We start from the raw sequence: 23,288 nt of genomic DNA, 5'->3' as shown, positions 1-23,288 counted from the left end.
TACTTGTATTTTTACATGCTTTAGAACTGCTAGGTTGGCAGGAGCTGGGACAAGTAATGAGAGCTCAGTCCATTACGCAGCATTAGGAATTCAAACTGCTGAATGGTCAACCTTCTGATCAACAAATTCAGCATCTTAGCAACTGAGCCACCGCTCAGCCTTTGAAAAAGGCATCTTAATAAGTGTTCATGAAGATCCTTTTCTCAAACCATTCATGCAATGTATCTTTTTCTGGCCTAAACTTGGAAGCTGTTCCGAACTGTGCACTCCCAACAACAACTTCATCTATATGGGACAAAATAGCAAGCCAAAGTCACTTTGCAGAGTACATGCTTTCAGAAGCGAGCTGAAATGTCTTCTAAAGCAGTCACATCAGTTGTTCAGCTCATTCCCCCCCAAAATATTTTATATACAGTACGTTCCCATGGATTGAGAAGCATGTCTTTCAAAGCTTTTGCAAAGGCTTCCTAAATAAAACAGATAGAAGGGCAAGAGACATATTGTCCAACCAAATCCATTCTGCTTTCTATCTTTTAAGATGACAGGGGACATCCATTGTAGAATAGTGTAGAGCTGGAAGTCTTCTAGTCCAGGCCCTTGCTCAAACAGGAGACTGTAATCCATTTCAGACAAATGGCTGTACAGTCTCTTCTTAAAAACTTCCAGTGATGAAGCAGCCACAATTTTTGAAGGCAAGCTGTTCCACTGGTTAATTGTTCTCATGTCAATGACTACTTCAGCGTCAACTTCAATAATACACGGGCAAACAATAGATACAAAATCAAGGTAAGCCGCTCCAAACTCGATTGCAGAAAATACGACTTTAGCAACAGTGTAGTCAGCTTCTGGAATGCTCTACCTGACTCTGTTGTTACATTTACAATTTGAAGCTGTGGGGGTTCAACCTTAAACTGTCTACTGTGGACCTCACCTCATTCCTAAATGGAGGGGGGTGCATAAGTATACCACTGTGCATACTGTCCCCGTTTATTTGTACTCATTTCCTTTGTTCATGTCCATGCTTATACTTATACCTGTTATTTTGTACATGTTTGACAAACTAACTAACTAACTAAAAATAAATGTTAGGAACTTTGTCCTTAATTCCAGGTTGCTTCTCTCCTTGATCAGTTTCCATCCATTGTTTCTTGTCCTGCCCTCTGCTGCTTTTGAAAATAAGTTAACCCCCTCTTCTTTGTGGCAGCCCTTCAAATACTGGAATAGTGGTATCATGTCACCCCTAGCCTTGTTTTCTCTAGACTAGCAAACCTAACTACTGCAATCGTTCTTCATAGGTTTGAGTCTCCAGGCCTTGAATCATCGTTGTTGCTCTTCTCTGTACTTTTTCCAAAGTCTCAACATCTTTTTTGTAGTGTGATGACCAAAACTGGATGCAGTATTCTAGGTGTGGCCTTACTAAAGTTTTATAAATTGGTATGAATACTTCATGTTTTTTATCCAGAAAGTAAATGGATTAACAGTCACCTGAATACACTTAGCATAGCTGCAGGACTGGAAACCTCACATGGGGTTCTTTTTCTTGTGGAAGAGAGACAGTTCTAGTTCCTGATAAACATATAGAAATGATAAGATAAAAGTAGAACATATCCAGTTACCCACTCACCTCCTTTCCCAAGCCAAGAGATAAGAATCATGATATCTCTGGAGATTTTTCTGTTAAAATCTATCTCGGGATAAATAGAAATCTATTCATCCAGTAATTAAGACAATTCTTTCCTTAATAAATGGTTTTTGGCTGATCAATGGACTAGAAGCAGCATATCTCAAGGATCTGTAAGGTTTTGAAAACATGAAGTCAGCAATACAAATGCCCATAGATCAAAGACCCATAGATATCACATGCAACTCAGTTAATGCTAAGCTACCAGAACTAAAATTGTAGGATATTGAGGCCACTTGGATGTTTTTAAAGAAGCAACATTTCATTATAAATTGTGGAAGTTATTTTTCTATATGAGCAAATTGGCAGGGGGGAAAAAGAAACCCATTTGAATTAAAAAAGAAAAAAATGATCTAGATGATGCTAGCTGTTGGAGGTTATTGTTATTATTTAACACTGAGAATGTAGTTATAAAAGTGATGAAATATTCTCTGATCCATCCTAAATTAAACTTGTATGCTCCTGCAAGCAAACTATCATAAGTAGAGTTACCTGAACTGAGTTGCAAAAATTCAGACAACCACTTAAGTTAAGCTTTCTGTATCTCTTTGGTCCTATTTAGTGTACACACAAATTTTAATAGCCCAGAGCTGAAGGTTTTTAACATTTCTCATTCTTTTTGTGTTTTGCTTTAATTGGTGATTCATGAAACATATAAGTTCACATTCTTCATTTTCTGCAAAATATGTTTTTGGGTGATGCAGCAAGGCTCAACTTGGTACATAGCTAAAATGAAGACATGCAAGAGACATAGGTTTGACATCTAAATTATTACTTCTCTTGCATTACCTCTAGTTGCACCTTAGCTAAGCTTTTGCTTGAAGAGTACCTTCCTTCAACCCACAATCCTAGAATCAAGGAACTGAATCTTAGTTTAGTCATACCTTTAGTAGAACTACAAAATCGCTGGATTTAATTTAGCCATAAATTCTCTTGACTTTAAAATAGCCTAGTAAGACCAATGTGACTTACATTTAATACAACTAATATACAGTTAAGTCTTTTTGATTCTACTAGGTCTGTAAAAATATGGCATACAGTAAACTAGTCTTAAACTAAGTTTGGCTTAAATGCTTTCCTAGTTGACAATAATGCATTTTTTCATAGAAATCAAATGCTTGAATATTTGATTAATATCTAACCTAAATACTAATATCTGAATTAATATCCGAATGTGAATGTAAATTATAAATTAGTGTCAAATTTATAACCTCATTTTAAAGTACAATGCATATTTTGAGAAATAGTTAAATTTTAAATCACACCATTTTTAAAGGAATTCTTAATATATTTGACTTTAATATTAATAATAGAAAAGAGAACTATAATTGGAAAGAATATATTTAAGGTTTTCATTTCATCCTAACAATGGCACAAAAATCCCCACTAAACATTTTTAGAGGGCATGTTTTCATGATGCAGCCTTTATCTCACGACCAACTTTAAAAAAAAAAAACAGCCTAAATTTGTCTTCTGAGCTCCTGGAGAGAGAAGGGAAAATGACCTTGACAGAGATATAGAAAATGTGCTACCTGGGCACATATGGCGGAAGCATTTTTTAAGTCCAGAATAAGATAACATTCAGAAGTCATCTCTTTAATTCACTGAAATATAATAAAGAAGAGTTAAAGTGCGATCAGAACTTGCAAGACTAATGTCAGCCTTAGGTAACCCAGACCAGAAAATTAACTCTACCGGAAGGCTAAAACTCCTTTTATTGAGATTGGCTATAACAACAGAATCTTGCACACCTGATTGTGCTGTATCTCCTCCCCTTTCCTATCTCTGCCCTTAAATTGTCCCATAATGAAATCTGTAATGAAAAGATCGTTTGGTAGCTTAATTATTCAAGTAGATTAGAACTTGGCCATTAGACAGCTCAAATTATCCCAACCTTCTTTTCTGCTGACTGAGGAATGCATATTAATACAGCTCTGGGGAAGAACTCTTTGAATGTTTACCATGATTTTTTTTTCATTTACATATTTATTTAAATATAGGAACTGACTCCTGAACAACTTGGCGGTTTAGCCTTAAATAAGAAAAAAAAGGATCATTTGCATTCAGAAACACCACACTCTATGAACATAACTTACAGGGATTCCACAGTCATCCTACATTAAGGCCTTGGAAAAAAGTGGAAGCCACTGGGAATTCAGGGAGGATGGGGAAGCGAAATCATTTAGAACAGAATAGAAGTTGCTAGATGAAAGGGACCTTGGAAGTCTTCTAGACCAACCCCCTGCCTAGGCAGGAAACCCTACACAACTACAGACAAATGATTATCCAACATCTTAAAGACTTCCAGTGTTGGGGCATTCACAACTTCTGGAGGCATGTTGTTCCACTTATTAATTGTTCTAACTATCACGAAATTTCTCCTCAGTTCTAAGTTGCTTCTCTCCTTGATTAGTTTCCACCCATTGCTTCTTGTTCTACCCTCAGGTGCCTTGGAGAATAGTTTGACTCCCTCTTCTTTGTGACAACCCCTGAGATATTGGAACACTGCTATCATGTCTCCCACTAGTCCTTCTTTCCATTAAACTAGACATACCCAGTTCCTGCAACCATTCTTCATATGTTTTAGTCTCCAGTCCCCTAATCATCTTTGTTGCTCTTCTCTGCACTCTTTCTAGAGTCTCCACATCTTTTCTACATCGTGACAACCAAAACTGAATGCAGTATTCCAAATGTGGCCTTACTAAGAAGAGTGTAAAAGAGTAAGCACTGCAAAGAGAAGGTATACTTCCTAGGTCTCAATAAACAGCATTGTGTGATTGAGAGATCTGGGTTTCATCAGTTCTGACCAATCTTATCAGATAGGAAGAATCCAAGGGAGACACAATATGTGGTCCCTCAAATAACCTGGCTCTATCCCATGAGGAGTTTCTTTAGATGATAACATCGGCCATGCTGGTTAGGACTGGTGAAAATTGTTGCCCAAAATATAGCAGAGTATTTGGTTGCCTTCATAGCTTACAATAATTGATTTCTGGTCCTAGTATTGCTTATGTTCCAAGGTGAACTTTCAATTTGCAGAGAAAATTGAACCTGCATCTTTGAATCCTTTGGCGCATTCATGGCTCTATTGCTAATGCAGAAGAGTTCAGAAGTTGATGAAAGGAGATGGAAAGTGTTCCTTGAGGATCAGTCATTTGAAAACCATCCATGGAGACTATTGTTGGTGATCACCATTCACTGGTGATTATTGTCTTACAACAAATATAAATAAAAATGTTCCATTCTGGAAATAAGGAATGGCCTCTAAAAAGAAGAGATTTGGCACAAGTCTCTTTATTTCAAAAGAGGTCATGCTCTATGCTATTTGGTAAATGTAAAGCAAGTCAAGGCCAGAGCACAAATTAAATATACGACACAGGAATCAGAACACTATGTTTTCAAAATATAAAATATAGCCCCATGATACTCCATTGTATAATTGACTTTTAGTGTTCACTGTTGGGCAATAAAATTAACAGCTATATTTAAATCAGTTACCTAACACACACCAATGTGCTATAAACTGAAGTGTGCATAAAATAGATTCTAAACAGGGAAAAGGGAAAAGAAACACTGAGTGTGTTCCTCTAGGCTACGTATGTACCTAAACACAAATAGCAATTTGACAGTACACTTCCCATTTTTTGAAAGGAAATGGTCAAAGCAAACATGCTCTCACTTAAATCAAAGTGGGTTTTGTATAATGAAACAATTCACAGGGTTCAGACACAGGTTTCCCCACCACTGAGTTAAAGTGTTGTCGGTTTGACCTTCAGTCAGCAGAAAACTGGCATGCAAATTGCTGTCCCACTTCCAGTCCCTTTCTTCCATCTATTGTCTCGGTTCCCAGTCGCTGCCAGTTGCCTGATCTCTCTCTAAGATACTGGATGACAAAGCTTAACAGATTTCATACATCTTGAGGCTGAAGTTGGACAGTGTCAGATGGAAGGGATGCCAACACCCATTGGGGAAGGAGCTGTGGAAGGTAATATTGCTTGCCAGCTCTCTTTGCTGGCCCAGGTTGCTGAAGAACTTGCCAGGTGGAGCTTCTCTGCCCAGAGATTTCATGAGAAATACTGTTGTGCCAGGTTGGTAGGGTTGCTGTTTGCTGTGGGTCAACCTATTTGTCCTCATGAATAAACATTGGGAGACGGCCTGGATTCTAACATAAAGAATTGCTCTTTTGTGTTGGTTTTTATTAATTGTTTCATATTGGGTGGGAGTGGAAAATTGAGTTTGGCTTGGGAGCAAACATTAAAGTAGATATGATGAGAGGCTGCAGGCTGACACTTTTAATGAAATATAAATGGGGTTGGTGGCCAATCTGCCTTTTTTCAGTCTGAAATCCAACAAGGAAGTCAAGATGACAACAATGGTGGACCCACAACATAAAATTCCTACTATTTTTAATGACAGGTTGGTCTTTAGTAAAAGATCTATAATCCAGGATTCAGTCCTGGATCAAAACACTGATCTGGTAGAGAAACGACTTCCAGCAGCCGAAGGTGACGGACACGTGCGTCCGCCTTTTCGCTGCTTCGGTGGGCTCCCCTGAAGTCTAGGGGGAGCACAGGGTGCCTTGGAGGGGCGCCCTGCCATAGGGGCGGCTTGCTGGGACCCCCTGGAATGGCGGCGGCCGCGGGGGGGTCTCCAGCTTTGCCCCAGGAGCCAGAGAGCGTAGGGAGCACATGGAATGCCACCGCACACTTCACCAAACGCAGCCTGGAAGGAAACAATTAATTTGAACGAAACAGCTGAAGCGCAGTGAGGTGAGGGGTCTCCCCAGGTCTTTTACTGTCTTTACTCTTTTGACTATTCTGCAGTTTTTCTGGGGGGGACTTTGTTTCAACCTCTGGAGGAGTTCAGATTGGAGGGGGGAAATTCTACCCCCCTTGGAAAAGCAGCACTTGGAAAATCTCTCCCTTTTATGGGGGAGAGAGAAAGTTTAAAATCTACTTTCACTTCCCTTAAATAATGGGGGAATATTTTTTTTCTTGACTACAACTGCGAGAGAAAGGATGGCTGAACTGATTCTTCTCTAAACTATCTATGGGAACTTTGATTTTGTTGTTTCCTGACCACCTGTACTGGCTGAGCCAATATGGCCAACTTCCTCCTTCTTCTTTGTCTTCATGAATGAGACTCCTCCCTCGGAAAACTTTATGGCTTTCAACTAATTTCCACCCCAGAGATCTCCAGGAGCCTCTTTAAATATGTTTTTCCTCTGGATTTGGAATATTTTGACCCACCTATTTGCTTTAGTTTTGTATCAGACAATTTATTCTCCTTTGGACTTGCTTGCCTGGTGATCCCTACCGGCTGTGCTCTCCCACAGACACCATTTCTTTGTATAGAACAATAACTATCTCTGAGCTTCATGATGGGTCCAAAGAAGTTACCACCTGGTAAGGCCTCATCGGCCCCAACATCTTTCACATCCAGCCCCATTGCTCACCAGTCACAACTGGGATCTTTTCTACAACCTAAAGCCTCTGAAGAGAGTGCAAAGGATTTGTCTATTCACCAGATGCTTCAAGTTATCTTAAAGGGACAGGATGAAATCAAAAAACAACTGCATGACTTAAATGAGCAGCTCAGAGAGACGAAACAGCAAACCACACGGAATGAACAGAGGATAGGTGTACTGGAGGAGGGTGCGGTTGGGATGAGAGACGAGATGAAAACAATCCAAAGGGGGAATGTAGAATTTGGAAATCAGATGTTAAAAATGGAATTTGAAAGGATGTCTTTTTTCCTTAGGTTCCAAAACTTGCCAGAAGTTGAGAATGAAGATTTTAAGGAGATTATGACCACAATACTAGCAGAATATATTAACAGAGATAAACAACAGCTTTGGTGGGATATTGACCTAATCTATAGGGTTAATTCAGCCTATGCAAGAACACACAATGTTCCAAGGGAAGTTCATGTTAAGTTTCTTAGAAAAACTATAAGAGATGAGGTTCTAGGAGCTCAAAGGAGAGGACCATTAAAATATAAGGATAAAGAAATAACCATTCTTAAACAGATCCCCAAAAAAGTAAGAGATAACAGAAGGAAATATTCCTTCTTAGCAAAAAAATTATACAATAATGGGGTCTGGTTTAGGTGGTTACCAGAAGGCATGTTGATTTTCTGGGAGGGCAGTAGAATTAGAATCAACACAGTAGTGGAAGCAGAGGCTTTCACTAAAAAACACAGTGCTCTCTTAGATGAAATGGGGGATGTTACACAAGAAACAAAGGAGGGAGGGGCGGAGGCTCTGCCAGTGGACAGGGGGGAGGATGCGACAACTAGAAGACTCAGATCACAAAAGTGATTTGAAACATTATTGCAATTGTTGTTACAATGTACCTTTATGGAAGTGATACAAAACAAATGATTGAAACATACTGATGATTTTGTGTTAAACTCAAAACTCAATACTTATGTGAATGTTGATATTTTTCTATTTTTGTTTGTAAAAGTTGTGAGACCTTGGGGGGCTTCTCCCCCCCCCCCGCACGATGTAGCTGTCAAAATGTTCTATAACCCTATAATCCCCTTTCCCTGTAAAACTTTTAAAATCAATAAAATTTGAACAATTAAAAAAAAACTGATCTGGTAGAGAGACAAGGGAAGAGTTAATCTCTCCTGGTTTTTCCCTCCACATCATCAGTGGCCTAAGTCTAGAGGAAGGGAGGGGCTGTAAGTCTATGAGATCTTCAGCTCACTGAGCAGAACTTCATCTGATGGTCTGACCACTTCTAATGTTTGTTCCTGTGCTTAAGTGGCCGAGTCAATGGAGGGATACTTTTAGTGTACCATCTGCTTCACTGCACAACAATCTAGCCTCCTGCTAGCCAGAGTGATCTCTGCAATAACATTGGTTAATGCTAGATTTTAATGTTCATGGTGATATTACCCAGCCAGGAACAGTTCACAATTTCACGTCCCCAAGAGGACCATAGATACATGCCAAAGGCTATGTGGTCCAATGCATACATTAAATTTAGTGTTTTTTCTATTCATACTAGCAGTCTTAAAGTGAAGGAACTTTCCGTCCCACATCATAGGCAGATCCCTCTCTGGTCAGTCTGAGACTGGCAGCTGCTATTAACATTTGCAGAAGTGGAGGAACAGTTAAAATAGTGTGAACCCATCCAAACATATAACATAAGGCTAAAACATATGAAGAATGGTTACAGAAACTGGGCATGGCTAGTCCAGTGAAGAGAAGGACCAGAGGAGACATGATAGCAGTCTTCCAATATTTGAGGGGCTGCCACAGAGAAGAGGGGGTCAAGCTATTTTCCAAAGCATCTGAAGGCCAGACAAGGAATAATGGATGGAACCTGATCAAGAAGAGATTCAACCTAGAAATAAGGACAAATTTTCTGACAGTGAGAACAATCAACCAATGGAATAGCTTGCCTTCGGAAATTGTGGGAGCTTCATCACTTGAGATTTTCAAAAGAGATTGGACTGCCATTTGTCAGGAATGGTGTAGGATCTCTTGCTTGAGCGGAGAGTTGGACTAGATGATCTACAAAGTCTCTTCCGACTCTGTTAATCTGTTATCTGTTAAAGATGGATCTGAATGACTTTCTTAATGTTTTGGGGAAATAGTCCACCTTGTCTTTGGATGATATTCTTGAAAGCCTAACTGATCTCTGCTGTAAAAAGATGGCCAGACAAATAATCCTATTGCTTCTAAGACTGCCTTTTCCTTGCAATAGGACTCTATCTTCTCTCCTATGCTTTTTAAAAGCTACATGAATCTACTGAGGGAAGTTCATTAAGATCTTTGGATTAAAATACCATCCAGAACTCAAGGTCAGCCAACCCAATATCTCCTTACTTTCTAACACCACAGAACAAATCAGTACCTGGTTTCTTTAAAGACTGCCTATTTTTGATAATGGAGTAAATGTGAGATGTGTTTGCAAGAGGTACATCTTCACATTCATGTGGAATGGTTTTCCTTTGTTCAGGGTTAGGGTTAGGGTTGCTAGATTTGCTGGGAATCCTGTCTATATTGTTTGTTATCTGTATGCTAACAAATTTATAATATTTAATATTAAAATTTTGGAAGTCATGTGGTTATTTTAAATTAGTGAGGTTTTGGACACAACAGAGAAAAAGAGCTAGAATTAAACCCAGAAAAAGAGAGACACTATCTATAAAACATAGTCAAGGCTATAGTTTTTCCAGTTGCAATGTATGGCTGTGAAAGTTGGACCATAAGACAGACTGTGCACCAAAAAATTGCGGTCTTTGAACTATGGTGCTGGAAAAGACTACTGCAAGGCAATCAAACCAGTCAATCCTAGAGGAGATCCACCCTGACTGCTCTTTAAAAGGCCAGATCCTGAAGATGAAACTCAAATACTTTGGCTACCTAATGTGAAGGAAGGACTCACTGGAGAAGAGTCTAATGCTGGGAAAGATTGAGGGCAAAAGAAGAAGGGGACGACCGACAATGAGGTGGCTGGATGGAGTCAATGAAGCAGTAGACCTGAGCTTAAATGGACTCCAGAGGATGGTAGAGGACAGGAAGGCCTGAGGAACGTTGTCCATGGGGTTGCGATGGGTCAGACACGACTTCACAACTAACAACAACAACAATCTATAAGAAGAAAGGTAGATTCTGATGTAAATCCTGTTTTGGATAAAGTTGCTTTCCCCAAAAAAGAACAGTTTGGAAATATTACTTGGCCCCAACTCTCATTCTATTTGGAGGAAGTGACTGTGCTAAGTAGAATATCTTAACAGTCTTAGCTAGCCAATCAGAATTTATGGCTACTGTGTACCCTCTAACTACAATGCTTCTTGACTACAGCAATGGGGCTATACTTGGAAATCATCCAAGAGTTTTTAACTGTTAATTATTTTAGTGATTGCTTTTAAGTTTAGTTTTAAATTTAATTTTAATTGCATTCAATTTCTTATATTTATACTGTGTGGTTTTTTTATTGTTGGAAACAACAATGAAAGTTTGAATAAACAAAAAGGCAGAATATGCATTAAATTAATTTTGAAAGAAGGAAATATTACATATAAGATTGAAAAAGGCTGCCTTGCTCATGGACTGTGATAAAGTGAAGGCAACTTTAGAGACACATTCATCCACATTACTATTTATAGTATTTTGTATACTACTTCTCATTAAAAGAACTTCCAAAACAATTTACACCCAAAATTTCAATTACCTCTAAAACTCAATAGGTTAATGTGTAATACATACATTAAGACTTACTAAAGAATTCAAAACAGGTTCATTAAGATGTTAATATTAAATTAGTAACAGAAAATAATAGCAGCATTAATACATTATTAAAAGTATAGGGGAATAAAAGCAGCAGAAAAGCCACTTCAAGTTTGAAAACTTCTTCAGAAAGTTCTGAAGCACTTCAAAATCACCCAATGTTACTTGCCTCAACAAAAGCGCCTCAATGATTTGCAAGCTTGCTTTGAAGGTATGTCTCAACTAATGGTTTAATGACTCAAACCACCCGTTCACACAGCTCCATGATCTTTGAATGCAAAGGGTTGTGATTATTAATATTATTTCAATGTATTGAGATCATACAACCCCAGTGGACTCCCAATGGTGATGAATGCTTGGATCCTTATTTGCTTCTAGGAGGGATGCATGAAGACCATTTTGCAAAGATAGAATGAGTCCCTTTTATATCCCAAACGCCATTCAGGATTGTCATTCCGAAGCTATGCTGATCTCTTTTCTTTACCTTGGAGGGGAAGGCAGCATGCCTGTACTTATTACAATAGAACAGAATCTCTGTGCTGGATCTTTTATGTCACATCTCTTTTGATCCTACAGCAGGGCTGTCAAACTCGCGGCCCGTGGGCCAGATGTGTCACATGCTGGCCACACCCACACCCAGTTTAGAGAAGGAAGAAAAGTCCTGATATGTCACCCAATGACGCGAGTTTGATATCTCTATCCGACAGTACCAACTTCTATTGCAGGATTAGTAAAAAGTGAAATTTTAGCTTAGAAGTAGACGTACCTGGCATTGTTATTATTATTAGCATATGGTGTTGTTACAGAAATCAGGAGACCATAATACTATTGCAGAGATACCAGCCCTGTTATAGGACATACTTTCAGGCTTCTCAAGGTGCGCCACAGGAAGGTGAGCTGACTTCACACCCAGAGAGAAAGATGAGCTGCTCTTTCTGCAACAGCATCCAAGTCGCTCTCTCTTCCTGGAGCTGCCTCGCAAATGGGCAGGGCAACCAGGAAGGTTCAGAGCTGACAGGAATCTGACTGACTGCAAAGAGCACCAGCTCGTCTCCCCACCAAAGTGGTACCTATCTATCTACTTGCATAGAATATGCTTTTGAACTGTTAGGAGGACAGAAGCTGAGGCAAGTGACAAGAGCTCATCCTGTCACAGTGCGTGAACCACTGCTAATGACCATCTCCAGGGTCATTAAGCCACTGAGCCACCATGCTTCTTATACTAGGCATTCAAGGACTTCTGTAAAAAGTCTTTATTATAGAAGAATGATTCAAATAATTGCTATATATCATAGACAGGCATTTATTTAATGAAATCAAATATTTTATTTTTGTTACTTTTCTTCTGTCCACATAGTATTATAAAGTTGAAATTACTCTATTTTGGGTGGAAGGGGTGGTTTCTACTTGTTACTTATTTTGGTAGTAGACTAGTCTGGTTCAGCCTGTTTGCTTCCGATCTTGTGGGAACTGTCTCCACAATTAATGTGAAAAAGGTACATTATCACTGCAGAAGTTTCATGTCATAAACATGATTACAAAGAAAATAAACTGGAAAGGCTAGAGGTAAATGCGCAGTTCAGATAAAGGCAAAATTTGGAATAAATAGTAAATCAAAAGGACTAGATATATTGTCATAGTTAACCAGATTATCAAGTCAAAATATATCACTCTAAGAAAAATAAGATAAAGAAACAACAAGTTATATAAGTCTATCCAAATTTATATTGATTTCCATGATTACCTATTCAGTCTATGCTGTTTAGCTCTCATAGCAACTCTAGCCATTCATTGGGTGATAGCACAAGCAAACAAGCAAGCATGCTAGTATATCCTTAAAATTTAGCATTGCTCTATTGATACAAGGTCTAAAGTGCCTAATTACTTAACTCATGTCCTTGTGTGGCCTTTTCTACTTCATCTAACAAAATTCTCTGATTTTATAAAATGTATGATATAATCCACACTGTGAAATGATTTTCATAAACTTCCTGCACAAACTTATGAAGTCACTCTGTGCAAGCTGAAGTGTTAATATAAATTTAAATTGCATCTTGCAATAAACTGAAAACAGATTTGTGTGACTTTTTTTCCATAAGTACATCCAATTTGTACAATGTAAAAAAATGCTGTACAATGCAAGGATTTATATAATGAAGTCATCCACTTAATTCAAGGACATGATCTAAATCATAACTGCATATTAATAGTGAAGGAAAATAAATAAGCCTTTTTCATCTCTTTTCATAACAGGTAAAAATAAATGATTACTCTTATTGCTTCGTTCTGAAATGACTTTAACTTTATTACTTTTGAATACAAGTAAACAAATTGGATGTGTTGCATTAAATTAAGGGTATTCCAAGCAGACTTCAAATTGATTCTATGGCTTCACCAGCCATAGTCTTATCTCTAGGTCTCCCAAGAAATTCTATATTGTATTTAATTTATATATAAAGTAACCAGAAGGAATGAAACTTGGGGGAGTTTGCAGGGCGGAGCTGCCGTTATATATATATAACAAAGCAAATATACATGTGCTGCCTGTGTAAAAGAAATCTTGCTCTCAAATTTAAATGTATATGTTTCTCTAACTGGCAGGATACTTGCCAAATTGTGCCATTGTTTGCAATTTTCATAGACACTATCAAAGAAGAAGACATATTGCTTTTTGAAACTTAAATTTGCAAAGATGTTCTTCCCATAATGTCTCCAATAACAGGTAATAGTGACATTGATAGCGAATTTGACACTATCACCAGAGAAGGATCAACTATACCTGCTGATAGCATCCATCTTGTCTAAAAGACTTTTGTTTCAACATCCTTTCAATCTTTTTCCCCTGATACACCTCAACTGAGAAGGTTCTAGTCTGCTTACACATTTTCCATTTTGCTAATGATCAAAATATTACTACGATTTATGGTACACTCATGTAAAGCATAGAGTTATACATCTAGCTTCAGATTCAAGCCTTGAGTCAAAGCAATTAATTTTCCAAAGGACCAAATGGGCTAGATTTAAATGTTACAATTGGTAGGAGATATCTTCCATTGAAGGGAAGCAATGGCTCAGTGGCTAAGATGCTGAGCTTGTCAATATGAAAGGTCAGCAGTTCGGCGGTTCAAATCCCTAGCACCACATAATGGAGTGAGCTCCCATTACTTGTCCCAGCTCCTGCCAACCTTGCAGTTCGAAAGCATATAAAAATGCAAGTAGAAAAAATAGGGACCATCTTGTTGGGAAGAAAACAGCATTCCGTGTGCCTTTAGAATTTAGTCATGCCGGCCACATGACCATGGAGACGTCTTCGGACAGCGCTGGCTCTTCGTCTTTGAAATGGAGATGAGCACTGTCTCCTAGAGTTGGGAACGAGTAGCACATATGTACGAGGGGAAACTTTACCTTTACCTATCTACCATTGACAACCAACATGTTAATAAGAGGCAAAATGGTTGTCTGGTTGCTTCTTTCTTATTCTAGCTTGTTTCTATACACAATTGTTTTTTCTTGATTTATTACTTTTCTCTCCTTCCTTTGTACCTCAGATTGTATTTGAGGTCTGATCAATTATTTTTCTCATTTCTTGATTCTACTCAGTTTCCTTCGCTTGTCCAGAGACAGCTTCCCATCTTTTAGCTTCTCCTTCTCTCTCTTTCTATGAACATAGCAGAATTCTGACTCAGCTTCAGGTGGGAAGATATTTAATTTCTCTAGTCCAACAGATTCATAGGAGAATAGCTGGTAACATGAAAAAAGTCCAGCTGGCATTTATCTTTCCCTCCAAATCAGGCTAACAAAAACAAGGATTCAGAGCTTTTTCTTTAACAACAAAAATGCCTCAGATGCTTAGAGCAGCATGAGATTCTCCACAGAGGACATTTCTTATTCCCTATGATTCCAGGAATGTCCACCTAAGCAATAAATTCTCAAACTTAAGTCCTTTGTTTAACAGAGGGCCTTCTTTTAAAAAAAAAGATTTTTAATTAAAAAGCCAAAGATGAAAAACAAGCCTTACAAAGTTGGTAGTTAAATGAATTAGAATTAAAGATAATCCTTGACTTACGACCACAAGTGAGCCCAAAATTTCTGCTGCTGAGACATTCATTAAGTGAACTTTGCCCCAATTGCCCCTGTTGAAAGTTGAGGACTACCTGTATATCAATCAAGTCATCCCTATCTCTATTCCAAAAGATGGTGCAGGATCTAAACTGGGACAGCTGGTTATGCTGAGCGCATAGCTGTTCCGCATCATGCGGTTTCAAGCTGATTTTTCACATAGTTTGGGACCGAGCTCATGCTAATGTCCCAGGATAATGTCCCAGGATAATGTTACAAGATCCAATCTGGGTTGGTCACCAGGACCAGAGGTTTACTCTTCCAAGCTTTCAGATTCATGTGAGATCCCCACCCTCAGAGAACTTCTCCCTAGCAGAGTATTGTGCTTTGAGCTATTATGTGTGTGGAATTTGTATAGTGCCTGGTTGCATGTGGCTTTTTAGGTGTTGATGGGTGACTAATAAGTAATTGGCTGTTGTTTCCTTGTGGTGCGCACTTCCTAAGTACTTAATAAACTGGTGATGAATCAGCACTCCTGTTGACTGACAAGTGGCCCGTTTTCCAGGCTTTAATCACTTCCCTGTCTGTTTTTGTACCTGCTTGTCCAACAATCTTAGAAGCTGCAAAATTGAATGTGTGTCCTTGTTCAATACTAATGAGCATGTGAGATATAAATAGCAAATCAATAAAGTCCCTGGATGTAAGTGCCTAGTCATTCTTCCTGTGTATTTCTCTTTTCTTGTTCCAAAGTAGCACTACCACAGATGTTTAAGAGATACTCACTGAAACAATAAGTCATTGAAGGACCAACCTTGTTTTTACTTTAGCTCCTATTCTTCAAACCATTAAGAAGATAGCTTACGAAGATGAATGGAGATATGGAACATTGAACAGTTTTTATGTCTCTTGGACATTGTGTTTGCCTTCTTTTTACAATATTGGTGCTCCTTTCCAGCTCCACAAAGTAGTAACAAATATTGCGAATCATTGCATAGCTTTATTAGTTTGGTATAAATTTTGCACTTAAACCGGGTTTGCAATGAGAGTTGTCTTGTCGTAAGATGGACAGGAAACAAATTTAATAAAGTAATTGTAACTTAATTAATTAATTAGCTCATTTTTTAAATCACCCACCTCCCTCACATAAAATTCCATCCAATTTAAATCTGCAGAAACAAAGGGCTTTTTGATAAAATGCACGCCCAGTCTTACTCTTAAATTCTCATTATTAAAAAAAAGTGATCTGTAGAAATCTGGATAAAAATGTCTTAGTAATTTATTTAATTTTGTCACAATCAAGTCAATCATGATTCCTGGCAACTATCTGAACAACTTGCAACAATGACTTGCAGTGACCTTGGCATCATTTTTTGGAAGTGGTTGCCCTCATCTTCTTCCTAGACTTGACTGGCTCAAAATAAGTCCACTGGCTTTTTACCTAAGGCAAGACAAGAGCTTACAGTCTCCTGCTTTCTAGCCTGCTGCTTTCAACCACAACCCAGAGTGGTTTTCATTCCAATCATTTGCTGTCCTCTTTTGCCTTCCTCAGTTGCATCATGTGTGAAATTTTTCTCCCTCTGGAAGAGTTAATTGACAACAGAGCATAGAATTAAACAAATATACTTGCTTATTTGAGAGAGTGCCCTACAGACTATTTTTTTCTTTTTTGCATTACAGCAACATACCAAGCCATTTTTATTTAATTAGTTAAACCAAAGTATTTGAAAACCAGTTTTGAAAGTAATTTAATTTGGGAGTTTGATAGCTGTGGACTTATGACCTACAAATTGAGTTTTCTTTACAAACTACCATCAAACCAGTCAAACAGAAATGACAGTTACAAAGGTATATCTTAGGGTGCAAGAAATGGTTGATCAGATGGTAAATAGAGATACAAATATCACTTGAAATGCTTTTTCAAGTGAATTCCACACTTAGAGAACCAGTCTTTCTATTACTTCCATCATATACACGTGCATATACACTCACGCACACATACACACGGAGAACTCTTGGTGATTTTGATCCAAATATTGCATGAAGGTTTTAGGCTGTACATTTAAGAAGGGGCTCAGTGGAGGCAGCATCCTTTCAAGAGAGAGTGTGACTAAATAAATAAGGTAGTCCTCAACTTACAACCACAATTGAGCTCAAAATTTATGTAGTTAAGTGAAAGATTTGTTGAGTGAATTTGTCCCATTCTACAACTTTTCTTGCCACATTTGTTAGGTGAATCACTCAGACGTTAAATTAGTAATTCCCATTTTTGCAACTCTCACCCCTTAAGTAAATCGGGGTAGAGTCGGAGAGACTAGATGGAGCTGAGCATTTACTGGCTGGATGCCCTTCCTGACACCACGTGGAGTTCACAGCAGATATATTTTTTCTTTGCGCCTGGGGAGAGAAATATCTGCCGCTACTTAGGATTGAACTCTCAACCTTGCAAACAATTTGCCTTACAACATGGTTGTTAAATGGAACCTGGGTTCTCCATTGACTTTGCTCATCAGAAGATAACAAAAGGACTCCTGGAACACTGCCACTGTCATAAATATGAGTCAGTTTATAAGCATCTGAATGTAAATCACATGACCACTGAGATGCTGTGAAAGTGTGAAAAATGGTCATGTCATTATTTTCAATGTCATTGTAACTTCAAACAGTCACTAAATGGACTGTTATAAGTTGAGGGCTATCTGTACTCATTTTTTTCAATTTTATGAGAACTGCTGGATGTCATCAAGAGAGGGTTAGCTGATGATGTTACCTAGATAGGTAATGAAACATCTCCCAGAAAACAATCAGGTTTTGAGAGCACCAAGGACCCCAGAGAGTTAATGTTGTCTTTAAGTGGAGAGAATGTCCTTTGCACTTAAACCAAACTTGGAAGAAGCATAAGTAGTATGCTTCATTGTATTATTTCAGTGACTATCAATCTCAAACTTCTTTAGGCCTAGATAGCAATGAAGGACAAAGTACCATAATTATTGGGGATGTTAATTCTAGGAACAGTTGCTAATAGGATTTGCAGAAAATGTAGGCAGCTAAATATTGATTTCATCAGACGGACACTAAGTATGAAAGGAAGGGACCTATTGATTTGGAAATGAAAAGAAGCAGAAATATAACTTCTTCAAATGAATTATCAATTTATATAAAGTTTATATTGGCCATTAGAACTGACCCTCATGGTGTAATTCAGGGGTGGGTTCTGGCAGAGTCTATTGCCGATTCGCTCAGGGCACATGCGCAGTACAACTAAAATTGTTCTGCGTAAGATGGTGGCACCTACAGTGATGCTGGGAGAACCGGTTCAGGGGTGTGGCAGACCTGGGTCGCTGCTGGTTCCAGCGACCCACACTGCTAAGCTACTACTGGTTTGGTTGAACTGGTCCAAACCGGTAGGAACTCACCACTGGTATAATTTCAGAAATATAGAAAACAGAATGATATTCGTGAAGTTCTTAGTGCTGTCTTGTACTTTTTTTATTGTATGTATTTTGTATTTTGTAATTGTATTTTTACAACTCTTGAACTGGATATTCAAGGTGGAGCTGTTGCCTGAGGGGATTGGAGATCTGTTACAAGTTTGTACAGTGCGTAAAATTGTAGTCTTGGCCCCTGATGAAATATTTCCATTATGACCTTTTATTATATTAAGTTATAATGTGATTTTCCCCCTTTTAAAAGACTCCATTACTCACAAATGGTACCTGAACTTTTTCAGTTCTTTCCAAATGTTCCCCACAGCAGGACAAACACAGCCAAGAACTTTGCCTCCTCACCTGCAGGATGCATCCTACAAGCCTTTATGTCAAGAAAGAGAGGCATGACTTCTAGGGACTCCAAAATGAAGCCTCTACCCAACAGGTAAGAATTTGATCATAGGTTCCTTTTCAATCACCAGGTTTTGTAAAGTGTGGTGCAAGAGAGGGAGGGGTGTCCATTTTTGTCATAGACCCAATCCAATTATTTGTTTCTTTCACAAAGGTTTATTTCTGTTATCTCTAGACATTGAGTATAACACTATGGTTTGGTTAATATTTGCCAGCTTGGAGTAAACAATTATCATCAAAATTATGGCACACTGAGTCCATTTCCTGATTCCATTTTGTACCCTGGGAGGGCAACTATAGCAACTGTAACATAGCACTTATAGCACATAGACTTATATACCGCTTCATAGTGCTTTACAGCCCTCTCTAAGCAGTTTACAGAGTTAGCATATTGCCCCCAACAATTTTGGTCCTCATTTTATTGATCTCAAAAGAATGGAAGGTTGAGTCAACCTTGAGCCTGGTGAGATTCGATCTACCAAACTGTTGGCAGCCAGTGATCAGCAGAATAGCCTGCCGTACTGGATTCTAACCACTGAACCACCCATAGCTCTGTATGACCTATGGACTTCCAGAATTCCTGAGCCAGCATGGAAAGTTGCTCAGGAAAGTTCCCAGAGGTGCCCACCCCTGCTCTATACAGTATACGCAGTGAATATGGGTATGGCTATGGGTATGGGTATGGATTCCCACAGCACTGTCTATACTTAAGGATATCCAACCATGTAGCAGTATTACTATCACAACTATTACTATTATCTTTCTCATCTTTCCTATTACCTATGGTACTTGTATGGGTACCTTATGATTATCACTTTATTACTTGAAACTTGTTATTTATAATTGTAACTTATGGTTTATGACATCGCTTGTATGTAATACTGAGAGCTTAGCACTGGAGACAAATTCCTTGTATGTCCAATTCACTTGGCCAATAAAGTGTGTGTGTGTTTGTGTTTGTGTGTTATATTGTATATGTACACTTATATCCATGGAGAGACAAAGAGACAGAAAAGAGACAAACCTGCACTAGTTACTATGTCAGAAAAGCAAACCTCCTTAAAAAATTTAAAAGGAAATCAGGGTATTTCCAATGGTGTATTTTTGCATAACATCTAGTTTGTCCATTCCACTGCTGTTGCCTAATTTGATGCCAAAAGCTTAATAGAGTGGAGAGAGCCACAATGTACTGAAATCATTACTTAAAGCATTGTGCAGGATAGATAGTGCAAATCAGTTCCAAACTAGTTTTCATTATCTTGCTTTTTTAGATGTTAGTGAAGAAAAAAAGATGAGAACCAGGGTGGGCATAATATGATCTTGTTTTTTTTTTTCAAAACTTTCAGCTACTCACTGCAATTTGGAACATAGGCTTGAAATTAAATGAGAAAGGTTGATTATGTTATGGAGTGGTTTGTGGTACTGCTTAGATGAGTATTTACACACACAGGTTTCATTTCTCTGGAGGAATACAACTGAGACTTATATTTGAATTATTTATGGTCAATAAGAGGAAAGTGTATGTCAAGGGCTACCATATTCTTTGCTTTCTGTGAAATCATTTGAGTTTGGTTTGTGATTTTTCAGCTGACATCCACAGACATGGAACCTGTCCTACTGTAGAAATGGAACCTGCAGTGGTGCTGAAATTTAGTCTTATATTTTTGGGTGTTGTTAGGAAGAGGCCAGCTAAGCTAAAGAAGGATCTCCACAGACATTCTCCAAATTCCTGTGCTAACCTCTTGACCTCTCACTGAACTAGAGAATTCACCACAATCATTGACTGAGTCAGCCATCCAAAATTTCATATACAGGATAATTAAATATCAGTATGTTAATGCCTGTAAACCCCCCTCCCCCGCCCCGAGTGACCTATGTTGCTATTAAAAGTTGCAGATAAATGATAAAAACTGCAAGGAAAAAAATAGGCAGTTGTGTGCAATTAAAAAAGAAAAGAAATATGTTCGTTACCCAATAACAATACAGCTACAGTACTTAATGCAAGATGTACTCTCATAATATCCTCTAAATACAGGCATTGTTCTTTTATATGAAGGGCAAGGAAGATAACCTTGCTCTATGCAAGAACTATTACGCAGGCAAAAGGGGCTGAAATATTTTATTAGGTCCAGAGCAACAAGATAACTTTCAGAAATGACTCCCTTTTGAGATTGAAGGGGAAAGGAGGTTCTGCACAACCAGGCGTGCAAGATTCTGTTATTATAGTCAGTCTCAACAAAGGACATTTTAGCCTTCCTGTTGATTCTTGGTCTGATCTACTCTCAAAGCAAACTGGACAAAGTCTACCACAGGAACATTAGCCACATCGGATAGTTGTTCTTTCTTTTGATAGGTAGAAGAGTTCCCATGCCATCCTTTCTGTTCTAATAACAGAATAACAGAGTTGGACGGGATTTTGGAGGTCTTCTAGTCCAACCCCCTACTCAAGCAGCAGACCCTATGCCATTTTAGACAAATGGCTGCCCAGTATCTTCTTAAAAGCTTCCCGTGACGGAGTAGCCATGACTTTCTCAATTTTCCACTTCTTCTCTGTCAATTCATTCTTTCTTCATACATTTGTTTTGCCATTTGATCTTCATTCTCTCTAAATGCGCAAATGCACCAAACATATATCTTCTTTAGTGATCACTCATTTTTGAACTCAAGTCCACATTTAACCACCACCCATTCATTCTTGTACTTGAAAGTGGTGTCAGAAAGTTTTTATAATTCTTTTAATGCTACAACTAAGCACGTTTACTTAGATGTCCCACAGAAATCAGCAATATTTAAGCATGCCTAAAACATCAAATGTTTTAGGCATGCTTAAATAGGAAAATCAACTTCCTGGTTGAAAAGGACCATTTGAAAACATATGGAGTTTTTAAAACCCTTCAACTGGTTTTGCTTTTTCTGTACTTTCTTTACCTTATGCTAATTTTTTTCTTATTGCATGAATATAGACCATTCTTTCAACTATATTTTCTTTCTCATCTGCTGAATATTCCAATACAATTTGTCCATCTAAATCTCAAGCCAAAATTGTTGCACTTTATTGTTGTTTTTAAATCTTGAGATAAAGAATCCTTTGTATTTATCATTGTACATATCTGTTTAGAGGAAGCTGTGCTACTTTACAAATCATTGTTTTCTATTTACTTCTTATGTGAATATTTTTTACATTTTACACTCCTTCCTGTACACTCACATGTCAAGGCAGTTTTAAAATAAAGCATATCAAAACATAGCCTTAAAAGCAATATTTTAAAACATTATGAAATGTATTTATCAATGAATTTGGCAGGGGAAGCAAAACAGAAGGATTCATCCAACACTCCTACAAAGAAGACTGTGCAGCCTTCAGGAAACGTTCATTTTCATGGTCAGTTTTTTTGGTGACACCTTGTCTGCCTCCATCAGCTAATCTTCTTCATCCCCTTGGGTGAATTACTTCAAAGCTGAAGTATGTGTTTCCTATGCAAGAAATTAATTGCTGGCTCAATTGAATTTCTGAACACTAATTTGTGACCCTGAACTTTTAGGAGTTTTGTATGAAGAGAGGAGAGATTGGAATGGAAACTTGTTTGCAATAATAATAATAATAATAATAATAATAATAATAATAATAATAATAATAATAATAATAATAATATTTAATGCTTCTAGACCGCCCCCTCTCCCGCAAGGGACTCGGGGCGGTGTACAGTTCATACAAAATATAACAGGATACAATAAAATTAAATTAAATATGTACAGTTGACAATTGACATGGAGGAGGTTAAAATGTAGTTAAAAGAACTGTACAAAGCAGATATAAAATAAATTCAAACCCCTAAAAACAAATACAGTAAATTAAAAAGCCCCTAAAATAACCAGATATAATACATTTGCCAGGAGGGACAGTTGAATTATGCCAGGCCTGCTAATCGGAACAGGTGGGTCTTCAGTTTTTGCCGGAAGGAGCGGAGGTCAGAAGTGGTTCTAATGTCGGGGGGGAGGTCATTCCAGAGGGTTGAGCCCATCACAGAGAAGGCCCTACTCCTTGGTGTCGCCCGCTGGCATTGCCTAGTGGACGGCACCAGGAGAAGTCCCTCCCTGTGTGAGCGTATTGGCCGCAGGGATGTATGTGGGAGGATGCGATCCCGCAAGTAACTAGGTCCCGTGCCATGGAGCGCTTTAAAGATGGTAATCAGCACCTTGAAATGCACCCGGAAAACCACAGGCAGCCAGTGCAGCTCGCGCAGGAGAGGTGTTACATGGGAGTACCTCGTACTCCCCATCACAGCCCGCGCGGCTGCGTTCTGAACTAACTATGACATCACAGATTATTTAACTATGGATATGGGGTTCCAAAAAGTCTCAATAAGAACTAGAAGATGATATTTGCTCCTTCCCATGGGATCGCTTGGGGAGAAAGAAAAAAAAAGGATTTCATAAGGACGCGGTGGCTCGGTGATAAAGACGC

This window comes from Natrix helvetica (assembly GCF_964273705.1).
Source record: "Natrix helvetica genome assembly, chromosome: 2".
In the NCBI taxonomy this organism is placed as follows: domain Eukaryota; kingdom Metazoa; phylum Chordata; class Lepidosauria; order Squamata; family Natricidae; genus Natrix; species Natrix helvetica.
The sequence above is the reverse complement of the archived record's forward strand: the minus strand, read 5'-3'. Positions refer to the sequence as shown.